This window comes from Hyaena hyaena, unplaced genomic scaffold, assembly GCF_003009895.1.
Source record: "Hyaena hyaena isolate Hyena2069 unplaced genomic scaffold, ASM300989v1 scaffold_275, whole genome shotgun sequence".
Classification (NCBI taxonomy): domain Eukaryota; kingdom Metazoa; phylum Chordata; class Mammalia; order Carnivora; family Hyaenidae; genus Hyaena; species Hyaena hyaena.
In genome coordinates this window covers 312,652-326,733 of record NW_024080908.1, presented here as the reverse complement: position 1 = coordinate 326,733, position 14,082 = coordinate 312,652, and the positions used below count along the sequence as shown (strand labels likewise).

General features: G+C 39.5%; 1 protein-coding gene across 1 annotated transcript in view; it reads right to left on the bottom strand.

Annotated features, from left to right (window-relative positions):
* Positions 1 to 14,082, bottom strand: part of ATF6 (activating transcription factor 6) — a 191,378-nt gene that overhangs the window by 61,492 nt on the left and 115,804 nt on the right. The window lies entirely within an intron of this gene.

Genomic DNA, 14,082 nt, shown 5'->3' with positions numbered 1-14,082 from the left:
GATGATATCAAAATAAAATACTTCTGTCCCCAGCAAAGGGACAATCAACAAAACTAAAATGCAATGTTTGGACTGGGAGAAGATATTTGAAAACGACATATCCTATAAAGGGTTGGTGTCCAAAATATATAAAGAACTTCTAAAATTCAACACCCCAAAAATGAATAATCCAATTAAAAAACCAGAAGACATGAACAGACAGTTTTCCAAAGAAGACATCCAGATGGCCAACAGGCATGTGAAAAGATGTTCAACAGGACTCATCATCAGGGAAATGAAAATCAAAACTACAAAACTTATCACCTCACACCTGTCAGAGTGGCTAAAACCGACAACACAGGAAACGAGAGGTGTTGGGGAGGATGCGGAAAACGCTTGTGCGCTGTTGATGGGAACACGAACTGGTGCAGTCGCTCTGGAAAACAGTATGGAGGTTCCTTAAAAAGTTAAAAAATAGAACAACCCTATGATCCAGCAACTGCACTAGCAGGTATTTACCCAAAGACTACACGAGCGCTAATTCAAAGGGCTGCGTGCACCCTTCTGTATACAGCAGCGTTATCTACAATATCCCCAGTATGGAAACACCCCAAGTGTCCATCAACCAATGAAAGGATAAAGAAGATGTGGTTTATTGTGCATGTGTGTATATATATATATGAGAATATCGTTCAGCCATTAAAAAAATGAAATCTTGCAATCTGCAACAACATGGATGGAGCTAGAAAGTATTATGCTGAGCAAAATAAGTCAGAGAAAGACAAATGCCATATGATTTCATTCATATGTCGAATTTAAGAAACAAAGCAAATAAACAAAGTGGGGGGGGGAATGAGAGAGAGATCAAGAAACAGACTCTTACAGAGAGCACACTGACAGCTACCAGGGGAGAGGTGGGGAGGGGATGGGTTAACTAGGTGCCGGGGGATTAAGGAGTGCGACTGTGATGAGCCCCGATTGAGTATGGAGGTGGTGAATTACTCTGCTGCACACCTGAAACTACTCTAACACTGTATGTTAATTCTACTGGAATTAAAATAAAAACTTGAAAAAAGAAAAAAAAGAATCTAAGCTGGAGATCACTCTCTGGTGTAAGATCTACACAAGTGATGACGTAAGTAATTAATGGTAAAACTATTACAAGTTTTCTTATAAGAAATAAGAGGTGACCTGGAATGCAGGTGCCACAAAGCTCTGAAAAATGGGTAGCCTGAGGCAAGAGTAAGGTAACACCCCTTATTCTAGAGGGGGACTTTTGGGGAGGTGGATTTTCCCCCCTCAGTTTTAGATCTTCGCTCTTACAAGGATTTCCTTTTCTTAGGAAGTGTGGCCACAGCTATGGTCTTCACACCTAGCAAAATACTGTGTGCTCTGACTTCATGGAAGATCATGTAAAATCCACCTACCAACACAGAGCTCAAAAGACATGTAGGATGATAACCTGAATAAAATGGCTGACGGGAGTATTAGGCTAATTCATGAAGAGGAGCGATTAACTAAAAAGGGAAATATAAACGCCTGTGAATTAGGAAAACAAATAGGTACTAGTTAAAAAAAAAACAAACAAAAAAAAAAAAAACACCCCACCAAGGAAAGTGCCTAGGAAGTGAACACTGGACTGGCTAACAGAAGGAGGTGAGGATACCCAACAAACTAACCCTAACCCTTTCTTTGCTTGCACATTCTTACAATGATTAAGATACTCAACTGCTGCTTTCCACAAGGTTAAAAAAAAATAAAATAACTCAAAGCAGTCTAAAATTTCCCTGAAGTCTTTCCATTTCCCAGCTCTTGCTGTGTCTGATACTCCAAAAGCATATAAATACAGAATATGTATTTAACTAGGAGGTGACGCCCATAAACTGAAAATTTGAGCCCAACTTCTTTTCTCCCACCTCATTCTGTACAATACTCCCTGAATTCTAATAAACTCAGATCACTCCCTTTCTTTCCCACCACATTCTTTCAGGGACCCTTAACTTTACAGTGTGGCTCCCTGAGTCTAGAAGGCCCTGGCTCTTTATCATTCTGTGCTGAGAACATCTATTCACCTTATATAACTCAGCATCCATTCTCACCTTTGAAGGCTTTCTGACCATCTCCATCCCAACCCTAAAATCTCCGGTTTGGTCAAGTCTTGCATAGGGGATTTCCCGAAGGTCTGCTGTTACATTCAGAAAGTCAACCAAGATATGACATATTATATATTAAAGCAAAAGCGCAGAGCCATGGGGCAGGAGGAGCCCCTGCAGATAGGGGAGTCCGTGCCCTCATTTGAAAAACATTAAGGCCCAGCTAGACTCGTCTCTGTCAACAACAATTTTATTCCAACATCTCAACAATCACCAAATGAAATTAAGTGTTTCTAAAACCACTAAGAAAAAAAGACCCTGAGATCTTCACAGTGGAAAATACAATTCACTCATGAAAGGCGCCTGGTTTATCAAATTGCTAAGACTACTGGAGCCTGCCCACTAGCTGAGGGGGCTTCTGGGATGTCCCTAAATAAAAGGAAATCAATATCCATAAATGACTTCACAAACATACTTATCTATCAGGTCTTATTTGTCTATAATTCAGAACTTCCGCTCTCCCCAAGTGCGCCTGGTCTTTGGTGTGTGATGAGGAGTGATATGCCCCCCTTAACATCACTCTGAATCATTGTGTAAGATCAGGATGCTCAGGGGACTAGGGGAAAAGATACTCATAGCAATTAATCTTTACAGCCTCTAACTTACATGAATGACAGGTAATTATGCAAAAGTAAGAACTAGGGATGATTGTAAATGAAGAGAAGTTGAAGTAATTTCACATAAATATAGAGAATTATTTCAATATTATTGATGGGACCCTAAAATGCATTTGCAATTCTAGTAGAATCACATACTGAAATGTTAAAGTCAAAATAGATATTAAATATTAGTAATTATTCTTATATGTTTTAAATCATGAATCATGGAAACTGTCCTATAAATCTTTGAATATATTATTTCCACGGCTCCCAGTATACACCTTTTCTCAAAGAGAATCAAGAACCGTTAAATGGTTTTCTTTGTTCACAGAAAGGAAATAAATTTATGACTCTACTACAGGCAAAAAAAAAAAAAAAAAATCAAAGAATGGTCAAAGTATGATCTGGTAACTCTAAGAATATAAAACTTTTACAGAAAATATAAAAAACTCACCAACATAAAATAGTAAGTTAAAACCAAACTTCAGGTGAGTATATCTTAGCTGTTAGATGATCCAAAAGCAGGGCACCTGGGTGGCTCAGTCAGTTGGGCTTCTGACTTTGACTCAAGTTATGGTCTTGCAGTTCGAGGGTTCAAGCCCTGAGTCGGGCTCTATGCTGACAGCTCGGAGCTTGAAGTCTGCTTCAGATTCTGTGTCTCCCTCTCTCTAGCCCTCTCCCACTCACACGCTGCCCCCTTGTCTCTCTGTCTCCCACTCTCAAAAATAAACATTAATAAAATAAAATAAAATGCTCCAAAAGCAAGTTCAAATACAGAAACAAAAAATAGCTGCTGTCTGCTACCCAGAACTATAAAATATAAACCCAGTTTACGGCTCACCTAAAACATACTTAAATATACTGGCAGGGGAAGGTTCAGGCTGAGGAATATGTCTTAGTCATTCAAGACTAACTGGCTTTAAAATTTACACAAGTACATACATGTAATTCATATACACGATAAACAGGAACACCCGTTTTACAACAGTTAAGGGTAATGTTTGTTTAATTAACAGACGACAGAATAGGGGCACCTGGCTGGCTCAGTTGGTGGAGCATGTGACTCCTGATCTTGGGTTGTGAGTTCCAGCCCCACGTTGGGCACAGAGTTTATTTAATTGAAAAAATACAGGGGCGCCTACGTGGCTCAGTCAGTTAAACGTCTGACTTTGGCTCACGTCATGATCTAATGGCTCGTGAGTTCGAGCCCCGCATCAGGCACTGTGCTGACAGCTCAAAGCCTAGAGCCTGCTTCGGATTCTGTGTCTCCCTCTCCTCTACGCTTCCCCTACACATGCTCGCTCTCTCTCTCTCAAAAATAAATAAATGTTAAAAACAAATTAAAAAATAAAAAGTATGTATAAATGGGACAGAATAATGTATGAGTAGCGGACATAGTGGTTTACTGAAATTTTATATTAAATATCATTATTCCAATGTTACTAAGTTTACAGAGCAAAAGTATTCACAAACATAAGTTACTGAGTATAGTAATAATAACTACGATTCCAAGAACATGTATACAAAGTTTCAAATACACTTGAACAAAATAACAGATCAATAAATCCTCAGAATATATTAATCAAGGGGGTCAGTACAACTTTACTGCTTAATAAAACAATACTGCCTCTTGAAATTACTGAGAAAAGGGGAGCCTGGGTGGCTCAGTCGGTTAAGCGTCCGACTTCAGCTCAGGTCATGATCTCACGGTTCGTGGGTTCGAGCCCTGCATTGGGCTCTGTGCTGACAGCTAGCTCAGAGCCTGGAGCCTGTTTTGCATTCTGTGTCTCCCTCTCTTTGACCCTCCCCCGCTCACGCTCTCTCTCAGAAATAAATAAAAAACATTAAAAAATTAAAAAAAAAAAAAAGAAATTACTGAGAAGAGATCAAGATTGTGTCTAAGAAAATAAACCAGCCATCAATCTCATAAGTGTAGCTAAAAATTTCCAAAATAATTTCAGAGTAAATTTAGTTTAGAAATTAGTAAAGTTTCAAAGAGAATAATTAAAAGAATAACTATATTCTGTCATTAATTCATTAAAAGGAACATCAATTTCTTATATAAACATTTCAGTTAAGAGATCAACACAGCACTACTGTGAATAATACTAAAAATCTCGAATTTATTTTCTAGGCAGAACTTTTAAATTTGATCTTTTTGAGTAAATTTAAATGATTTCTGAAGTAGGAACAGAAGGGTAAAAGGGAATGTCCTACTTCTTTCTGATGAGGACAATTCCCATGGCCTGTGTTTTTAGCAAAGGTTTCTTTTTCAATTTTCAAATGTCATTTTTAATTTTTAATTTTCAAAATTTGGAATTTCCTTAGGGAGCTGAAGAGCGTTTTGCACAACAATTTTATAGAATGAGTATGTCTCGGGTAACACGCAGGATTCTGTCTGAATGTATGCACCTGCAAAGCAAAAAAATAGCACATGCTACAGAATTACAGGAGACAGTCTTATAATAAGCCACAATTATTTGCTTGCTTTACTCAGGCTATTCTGAGTTGATTTGTTGCCAGTACTCTTCATCTTCTTTCTAAAAGTTTAAACACAAATTACATTCATCACAATCATTTTATTCTTCCCACTCTATTGTTTCATCTCTAGACTTCTTATAATAAAATGCAATAATGAAGAGTTTAAATGTAGAAGAATTCTGGGGCGCCTGGGTGGCTTAGTCGGTTAAGCGTCCGACTTTCGCTTGGGTCATGATCTCTCGGTTCGTGGGTTCGAGCCCCGCGTCGGGCTCTGTGCTGACTGCCAGCTCAGAGCCTGGAGCCTGTTTCAGTCTGTGACTCCCTCTCTCTCTGACCCTCCCCTGCTCACGCTGTCTCTCTCTCTCCTAGAAATAAATAAAACATTAAAAAAATAATAATAATAAAAGAACAAACTTTAAAAAAAAAAAAATGTAGAAGAATTCTATTCGACTTACTGGCTTCTTATTGAAAGTATTAACCCTTGGCTCAGGAGGTTCCTAACAATGGCTTTCTAAGGGGTCTTTCTTCCTGCCGTCTGTGAATTATTTATCAGCAGAGCGGAGGCTTACTCCTCCACAGAACAGCAATCACAGAGTCAAATTTCTTCAGCTCTGGATGGTGTCTAACAGAAGTACTGGAGTCAGCTGTGACACATATAAATGGGTTCAATAATTCTGTGCTTGTCTCATAGCAAAAATGCAGGGGTGGGGGGAGCAGAAAAATCCATTGCCGATATTAAAGAAGCAGAAGAAGACAGTGGTGTGGGGAGTTCGCTACACTTCCTCTACGCCGTATGAAACTTACGACAAATTTTTATGCCAGATATTTTAAGTCTTTATATTTATTAGCAAATAAAACTTAAAATCTAAAAGAATTCCTTCATAACCACTTAACATACTACGCTAACACTCAAGCGTTAACGAAACTAACGTTTTAAGTACAGAAATCTGGGAGGGTAAATAAAGCAGTAAGTGCGTAACCACAGACAATCCGTTCTGACACACAATTTTCAGGATTCTTTACTCTTTGATATACTAGACTTATTGCTCCATGACTCGTGGCTAGAAAAGTAATAAGAGAATTACTGGTGTTGTTAATGGGGTGAGAGAGTCGTGTTCAGTGCGGGTTCGGGGCAGATGTGTGGCACGACTCGCAGCTGTCGCGCGGCGAACAGGGTTAACGAAATAACAAAATTAAGGGCAAGAGCGGAGGGGGAGCTGCCAGGAGCACTCTAAAGAGGTTGTATGACTGTGACATGAAAACGCTTAATTGGGGGCCAAAAATTAGCTCTGTTGAACTCTGAATCAGATCTCTAGGTGCCCCACACCACTGTCACACGTTTCTGGGTACACATCCACGTGCATGCTCGGCTGTAGCGAAGTGCTTCACTTACTTACTAGAAGTCTTAGGAGAAAAAGGAGAAACAACTTTCTGTCGTTTGATCTCATTTTGGTTTAGTTCAATTTAATTCAAGATACTTTATAAACTCACTATAGGCAAAACCCCATAAGGGATAATAAAGAGTAAAAAAAAAAAACAAAAAAAACAAAAAAAACAAACCTCACTCTTCTCAAAGGACTTCGATATATATACATATATATATCACACACATAAAAACAATACAAAGAAACAATATTAAACAATATTATGGGATTCCAGTGGAATTATGGGGATTTAGGTGTTCAAACACTATTCCTTGTGGTAGAGCCTGACTTTGCCTGTAGGTATATGTAGGCACCAAAGGTACACTATTCTTTCATCCACACAACAGGTGTCTCAGTTTTTATAAGATGCCAAACTTACGATCTAGTTGGTTTCTAATTCAGCTGCCCTGAATTAACCATACAGATTACTCCCCGAAAGTCTGGTAAGAGATACAATTTTCAGAAGGCAAGCTCCGGGGCTTTCCAGCCATTCACTCCTGTAGGAACTCTTGAGTTCCAAGATCAAGCAGAGTTTAGCCTCTCTCTAAATGGCTTTACTGAGCTGCACATTATGCCCCAGATGTCAAATCAATAAAAATTTTCCTGAAGGGGTGCCTGGGTGGCTCAGTCGGTTAAGGGCCCAGCTTTGGCTCAGGTCATGATCTCAAGGTTTATGGGTTCAAGCGCCACATCGGGTTCTGTGCTGACAGCTCAGAGCCTGGAGCCTGCTTCAGATTCTGTGTCTCCCTCTCCTTCTGCCCCTCCCCTGCTTGCTCTGTCTCTCAAAAATAAATAAACATTTAAAAAAATTTTTTTAATTTTACTGAAAATCAAAAAGTCTACACTTAATGAAACGCCATGTCCCCACAGTACACCACTGTACAAAGTTCTGTGTCAGCTCCAAGGTGCATCTCAATTACTGAGAAATCGTAGCTCTCGCACAGTGCTGGTTTTAGACATATAGGTAACTTCAAACTTTCGAGTATACAATAAAAAAGTAAAAAAGAAAACTGGTGAAATTTTAACAACCTACTTTATGTAACTCAATGTTGCCAGAATATTATCATTTAACATATAATCAACATAAAATCTATTCAGATAGTTCACTCTTTTTCTTCATCCTAATCTTCAAACTCCAGCGTGCCTTTTTTTTAAATTTTTTTAAATTTCTGAGAGAGAGAGAGATCGCATGAGCAGGGGAGGGTCAGAGAGAGAGGGAGACAGAGAACCTGAAACAGGCTCCAAGTTCTCAGCTGGCTGTCAGCACAGAGCCTGACGCGGGGCTTGAACCCACGAACCCGGAGATCATGACCTGAGCCGAAGTCAGACGCCTAACTGACTGAGCCACCCAGGCGCCCTTCCAGTGTGCCTTTTATACTTCCAGCGTAGCCCAGTGGCCAGTTACATTTGAAGACTAGTGTCTACTGTATTCCACACGCTAGAGGGTAAACTTCTTTTGAGAAATGGCCCTTCCAGGCTTCCTCCCCAGCAAAAAATTATAGGTCTTCTCCTTTCCCTGCTTTATTCTGTAGGTTATCAGGAACAGCAGCCACAACAATTCTACTTAGCAATCCTTCGGCAGTGAAGATTAGGGATGGGGGAATTGGTCAGTAGGAAATTTTAAACCCACATATTAGAAAGTGAAAAACAAACTCTTATATTAGGCTTCTCCTGGCCTATCTCCACCTGCTCCCATAGCGCCATCCTCCAACACAAATGGCATGGCTGATGGTACAGAACAATTCCTCATTAGAAGGATATGGACCTGGAGGCCCTGAAATTCCTGGGTTTTGTTTAGTGAGGATCATTTTTATGACCAAAGTTACACTTAACGTAAATTTAGATATTTTAAAAAAAATGTCTTTCCATCATCTTTAAATAAAACATTATGGGCTTGGAAACATTTCAACATCTCTTAAGTTTTGCAGAATAACATTTTAAAAAATTTTCTTTACATTTATTTTTGAGACAGAGAGAGAGACAGTGCAAGCAGGGGAGGGGGAGAGAGAGAGGGAGAGGGAGACACAGAATCCAAAGCAGGCTCCAGGCTCTGAGCTGATAGCACAGAGCCCAATACGGGGCTTGAACTCATGAACCATGAGATCATGACCTGAGGCCGAAGTCGGATGCTGAACCGACTGAGCCACCCAGGCGCCCCTAAATAACATCATTTCATAGGGGCATGCTAATCTGGGGAATTCTCCTGGTTTGTTTGTTTCTAGAAGAACTCCTTTGAACATCATCTCATTACTGATAACAAGGAGATAGTGTAGCTCAGTGACAAAAGCACTAGCTTGAAATGGAAGATGATCTGCCTTCTAGACTTTGCTTTGTCACACATAAGTTGTGATGCTATAGAAACTCGATGGGTCTAAATTTCTCCATCTGTAAAATTAATGGGGGGCGGAAGTACATCTCTGTCTCCAAAATTTACATTGAAAACTCTATTTGACAATTTCAAAATGCTTTACACTCTGAAAGCAATAGTATTTGAAGCAGATGTGACTTCCAGCGTAACGCCTGAAAACTATAAAAGTGAGCGTAACAAAGCCAAAACAAATGGCCAAATTGTGAAAGGAACCTAATTCTGATTATAGGTTCATTTCCTGTTCATCAGCTCCTGCTAGTTTTCCATGAATAAGTAAAAATAACACTTGACATTCTCTGTGTGAGAGAATTCATTAAAATCAGTTTACTAGTGAGACATTTTTAAGTTGAGTCACTGGGGTCACTAAGTTTCACTGCTAAAATTATGCCTCTAGGGACTTGGAAGACTTAGCACAATAAAGAAAATGATACACAAATGTACAGTCATCGAACATAAAGCACCCCTTATTGTTGATGAAAAGATAAACCATGAAACGTTTATACATATATTCTGCTTCCCAGGGGTAATTTCAGTTGAAGGTGGGCAGATGATACTAATGTGTGAGCAGAAAAGTGTCCCGATGCGGAGGACAAGGGTGGTCCCGCACCTGTTCCTTAACTGACTGAGTCCTTTGTTCTGTTTTCAAAGAGATCAGTAATTTCTAAAACAAATGCCTTGATGTCAGTACACAATAGGATCTTTCAGAAATGTTTAAATGTTGACAGAGGAAGGAGGATTCCCTCCTACTCATAACAAATCACGCACGTAGGAGTGACTTATCTAATCAGTATAAAACAGTGCCATTGCTTTCTTGTACACGTTTTATAAAGGTAATAAACACGCATTTCTTGGGAGGAGGTAAGCACTAAATAGTGACATTATTACAGCTATACTGCTAATGCCATATGGAGCCCCAACCCAAAAGCAGCAAAACTTCCTCATCTACGTGTCTCAGCATTCTATCGTCTCAGTCATGCAGCCCTGTGTCCTCCTGGCTACCTGATCTCGATTTTCCACGCTCTGGTCAAAATCCCTGCCTCAGACAAATACTCTCACCGTTAGGTGACAGAGCCACAAGAATCCCCAGGAAATAAAATGAAAGGGGGTTTATCTATTGCTAGCTGAATCTGGGGTATCCGTCAAATGAAACTGAAATACTGGTTAGACTGGATTTAAATAGAAATGCCTCTCCTCTACAGAAACATGCATAATGAATTTGCAGGGATTTAAAAACATGTATGTATTCTTTAAAATAAATGAAACCCACACGTACGTTTCAGTAATTTTGACCTAGAGGGTTATGAGTAATTCCTCCCTGTTTATTTTCCCAAATTTCTGAGCACTGAGATAGTTCTTTGGAACTTTAAAATTGATCACATAGTTATCTATTAATGGTGAAGGCCATTTGGTAAGAATTCTGTAAAAACATGAAAATCTCATAAAGACTATAAAAACTGTTGCCTCTAACAACCAAAGAATTTATAAACAAGTCAGTAATTTTTTAAAAACCCTCTAAGCTCCACAGTTTAAGAACTTCAAAATTAAGCCTCTTCTACATCATTTAAGAAAAAAAATTTCCCTCAGTTCTAAAAGCCAGATCTGCCAATACCCAAGTTTCCAACCAAATTTGAGTTAGTAGCTATCACCAATTATAAGAAGAATTTAAAACTAAAAGTATTTAATCCCAAAATAAGTTTTTAAAACCACTTTTTAAGAAGAAAACATTAAAACATGCTCTCTCAATTCAGCTATCCTTTAAAAGGAACAAAAATGGGGCTGCAAGTACTAATAATAAGCAAATTACATCAGAAACCATGTTTTCACACCAGTTCCTAAAATAGGTCTATTATTGTAAGAGCTTTCACAAACATTTGCAAAAAAAGGGAAAATCACAAAAGGCTTACTTTCTGCAGAAGGGACTTTATAAAAGCATTCCAGCTCCAATTTGGTTGGATATAGTGTTAGAACAAGGAAATAATGCAAATACTAAAAATCCTTAACAATGGAGGACATGCATACTCTTAGTAAAAGGCACGCCTGGGTATTAGACACCATTTGTTTCAATCTGGTGTAGAGTCTGACAAAGCTTAAGAGTAAAAGGAACAAACAAAGTATGATGCTTATGTTATGCATAAAACAGATACTTTTAAAATTTTAATGTTTGTTTATTTTTAAGAGAGAGGACAGAGTACGAGCAGGGGAGGCGCAGGGAGAGAGGGAGGCACAGAATCCAAAGCAGACGCCAGGCTCTGTGCCTGACAGGGGGCTCGAACTCATAAACCATGAGATCGTGACCTGAGCTGAAGTCAGACATGTAACCAGCCGAGCCACCCAAGCGCCCCGGAACAGATAATTTAAACCTTAGAAGATTAACTATGCTTGAGAACTAAGCAAGTTTGGAATTCCTTTACATTGTTCATAACATGCTCGTGTGCAATTAAATGTCTACCAAATTGCTCCTGGTACTTTTGTGATTGAGCTAGAACACCTTACAAGGGAAATAAAGAGAACTCTTGAGTGGGAATGTCAAGTGCAAACAGGAATATTCATATCCATCTTAATAAGAACAGGCCCAAGCACAAGGTGCATTTTCTAGATATAACCATAAATAAAATTGTATTTTTCTTTAAAATCTCAGAGAGAAAGAGAGAGAGAGAGAGAGAGAGAGGGATGGAGAGAGAGAGAGAGAGAGAGAGAGAACGGGTACAAAATGGAGAGGAGTACAGAGAGAAGGAGAGGCTCCAAGCAGGTCCAAGCTGTCAGCACAGAGCCAGACATGCAGCTCAAGCCCACAAACTGTGAGATCATGTCCTGAGCCCAAATCAAGAGTCGAATGCTTAAACCACTGAGCCACCCAGCTGCCCCCACCGTAAATAAAAAATAAATTTTTTAATACATTTTAAAGTATTTATTTATTTTTGAGAGAGACAGAGTGCAAATGGAGGATGGGCAGAGAGAGAGGGAGACACAGAATCCAAAGCAGGCTCCAGGCTCTGAGCTGTCAGCATAGAGCCTGATGCAGGGCTTGAACTCACAAGCCATGAGATCATGACCTGAGCCAAAGTCGGATGCTTAACCGACTGAGCCACCCAATGGCCCCATAAACAAAAATTTAAAAGCCAAAGGTGATTGCAACAGAATTCTATGTCTCTAACTCACTTTGCTCGTGGAGAAATGTCATCTCTTTACTCACTCCAGTGAAACAGAGAAGGAAAACAAATCAGCAAGAGAAATGCCAACACTTACACCAACCTCAGGAAGACAGGATGGGTGTCCCTACCACCTTGGATAAAACAAAAAACTGCCCACCATTAATGTGGTATAGTTCAAACTCAGAAACATTTCTATTCTAGAAAACATGCAAAAGAAAACATCTCTGCTTTACACCTTAAACAATTCTTGCTGATAAAGAGGAAATGTTTTTCTAACAGCCTGTAGAATCCAGTCTGCCCATAAAGGTTCATGCTGGTTTTCACTCTTGGCAACCAAAACACATTGAAGAGAGTCCTGAAGAAAAAGCCTCATTCAAAAGTGACTTCAGGGGCGCCTAAGTGGCTTAGTCGGTTAAGCCTCTGACTTTCGCTTAGGTCATGATCTCGCAGTTCGTGGGTTCGAGCCCCGCGTCGGGCTCTGTGCTAACTACCAGCTCAGAGCCTGGAGCCTGTTTCAGTCTGTGACTCTCTCTCTCTCTGACCCTCCCCTGCTCACGCTGTCTCTCTCTCTCCTAGAAATAAATAAAAAACATTAAAAAAAAATTTTTTTTTAAAAAAAAGTGACTTCACTCATTAAATAGGGAAATGGGGAGAGGGAACATCAGGATCAATTAAAAGAAGAGATGAAATTATTCATATTTTCACCCTATCCATAAGTAAGTTCAGAAGTAATTGCGTTTGTATAGCAAGACTATATCCTCACAAAGATATTTTTTAAAAAGGAAAAAAGGCAGAATTACAAATAAGTTTATTTTTTTATTATTTTGAGAGAGAGGTAGAGAGAGAGAGAGAAAATGAATGCTGGGGAGGGGCAGAGAGAGAAACACAGAATCTGAAACAGGCTCCAGGCTTTGAACTGCCAGCACAGAGCCCCACATGGAGCTCAAGCTTGTAAACCGTGAGATCATGACCTGAGCTGAAGCCGGATGCTTAACCGAATGAGCCACCCAGGCGCCCCTAACAAATAAGTTTCAAAACAGATACCAGACTCTCTTACATGGTCACCTTGTTGCAGAGGATTTTATGTAAAGAAGAAATTTCAACAGGAAATATATTTTCACATGTCACAATAAACAAGCTTAATCCCTCATAATTTTCCCACCAAAAACTCATTTGAGAAATAATTTACTGCATGGAAGTATTACTATAAAGTACTGTAAAAGATTAAGGCCATAATTAATGTATGTATATAGTTTCAAAAACATTACGAGGGTTCAGGACACAAGTAGCTGAATGGGGAAAAAAGAGATGAAGCTATCCACTGTGCACAGAAATCACCTCATTCCTAGATATTAAAAAGCACCAAAAAGAACTCCCATTCATGTTTTCTTCAAAGGTATTATTACATGACTTCCGCAGGTGGTGTTTCTGCGTGCTGAAAGTCCTCGGACAGTATTAACACTATAAAGCTGACTAAAGTACCTTTAGTATCAGAAGACATGAAATTCTGAACAAAAGCCATGATGGAGAGAGAATTCCTCACATCGGCAGAAAGAAATTCCCTGTAATGCAGGAGGGGACTCAGAGCGCAAGGAGTCACTGCAACTAAAACCTTCAAGTGTTGGACTTGACCAACACCAACAGGGTAGAGCACCGAGGCAGAGGCAAGGACAGCCGTTTCCTCTCAACCAGGCAGCCAAAGCGGGAGGAAGACACTCAAAGTTACATTTTATTTAGCCTCTTTAGATTTAAATAAAGATCCATATCCTTAGAGACGGAAATTCGGTTAAGAGGCCCTAAGAAAGATCTCAAGAGGCAAGAGGGGAAGGGAGATGGAACTCAATGGAGGAAAAAAGAAAAAAAAAAAAAAAGCAAACGCGATACAAACTTAAAGGATCTTCTGCGGTGAATGAACACCCACAGGAA